A 1,696-nucleotide genomic window follows, 5' to 3' on the forward strand; every position below is an offset into this window, starting at 1 on the left:
ATTTCGTACGAGTACAAGTACGAGTATATTCTTTTTTGGGTTCTCCCTTTTTTTGTCGAGAGGCCTGTGTGACAAAGAGGTTGCTGCCTGCCACACCAGAAAAGGAAGGAAGCAGAAATAAGCCGCATATTTAAATAAATGAATTTAAAGATGTGGGATGGAGCACATAAAGCCCGAGATGTGGGTAAGAATTTAAGGCAAATGCAATAATAAAATCTCTAAAGAGTAATTAAGATGGGATTTCATTGAAAGAGAACATTTAATAGATCTTTTAACAATTTTTCGTTCCTTCTGCAAATGTCAGTTAATTATTTTCCATTTTTTCATTTACTCGCAGATACATATATTTCCAGTATCATCTCTATCTGTGGAAATAGAATCTTTGGATGTCCATCTTTTAATTAGAGCCTTGTCCAGCTGTAAGTACAGTTCTTTTGAGTATTTTGCCGCTATTTGGTTTCATAATTTAGCACTGAATGGCCAGTCCTGCATTTTTCTGTTGTGTTCTTTTCTTTTCCTTTTATTTTTTTTTTTTGTCATTTCTGAGAAAGCAAAACTAATTTCTGTTGCTGACAACCATTTAAATTCAATTTCTGTTCCGCTGTTGTGTCGCTGTTTAGTGGCAGGAGGAGCAGGGGCAGGGGCAGGGGCAGACGGAATACTCGTAAGAAAAGAAAAACTCGACGATTATCTGGGGTCTTGGGTCTTGCGTCTTGAGTCTTGGGGAGGTCCTTGCTCCCTTGCCGCTCTGTGGCTTGCCTGAAATCAGAGCTACTCCCTCTGTGGTGGTGCACCCACCGTTCAACGTTCTATCTGGGAATACATACGAGTATATGATTTCCAAGCTTTATTTATGCTGGCTATGGCAATTTTTTCTACTTACTTTTTTACCTTTTTTCCAAACCAGTCCTGTCCTGTCCTGTCCTGTCCTGCTATTTTCCACCATCCTTTCGGTGGCAACAGATGTTTTGGGTTTAGTTTTCTTTTGGCTTTGGCTGAAATATATAATTTGTTGATCCTGCCCACATCTCGATGGGTTGCTAGCCCTTTTGGCCTTTGCTCCTTTTCCGCGTGTGTTGCCGCATTATTAAAAACTACTTAAAAAACGCCTTACCGTTCACCGGCAAACAACGAAAGAGATTTGGCAGCAGCAGCAGCCGGCATGGAAAGGAAAGCGAAAGAGACTGGAAAATGAAAAACAAACACATTTGTTTCGCTCGACAGTTTTTGAAAGGCAGCAGCTGGCGTCAATGTTTGAATGACTGCATGAATGATTGAACGAATGACTGGGAGGGGCTGGGAGGGGCTGGTCGAGTCGAGGACACTGCCAAAATGTAGACAGATCTTCTATGTGTCCGTTCGTTCGAGAGTCTCTGTTATTTATGCTCTCGAAATGAGAGCCAAAAGCTGCGGGTCGAGTCGGGTCGGGTCGGTGCCGTGCGGCCATATTTGCTTAAACCAGCAACAGAAACAAAACCCAAACATAAGCCGCCGCTTGTCGAGAATGTCCTCACTTTGTACAGTTATATATAACTATACATATATATTTATATATATATTTTGGCATGTGTGTGTGCGTTATTTCTGTTGCCATGCGGCTTTCCTTTGCTTCTTTTCCACTTTTCCTTTGGTGTGTTTTCCTCTCTACTTGCCACTAAAATACACATGGAAAATATTTACAAAATGTCCGCTGCTG

At 41.5% G+C, this 1,696-nt stretch overlaps 1 long non-coding RNA gene across 1 annotated transcript; it reads right to left on the reverse strand.

The window, feature by feature from the left end:
* Positions 1-483: 483 nt before the first annotated feature.
* LOC117186560 lies at positions 484-1,234 on the reverse strand. The gene is made up of 2 exons (XR_004471572.1): positions 884-1,234; positions 484-813 (listed from the first exon to the last, which is right to left on the reverse strand). It is a non-coding gene; the product is annotated as an uncharacterized LOC117186560 (long non-coding RNA).
* Between the last annotated feature and the right edge of the window lie 462 nt (positions 1,235-1,696).

This window comes from Drosophila miranda, chromosome XR (assembly GCF_003369915.1).
Source record: "Drosophila miranda strain MSH22 chromosome XR, D.miranda_PacBio2.1, whole genome shotgun sequence".
NCBI classification, from domain to species: domain Eukaryota; kingdom Metazoa; phylum Arthropoda; class Insecta; order Diptera; family Drosophilidae; genus Drosophila; species Drosophila miranda.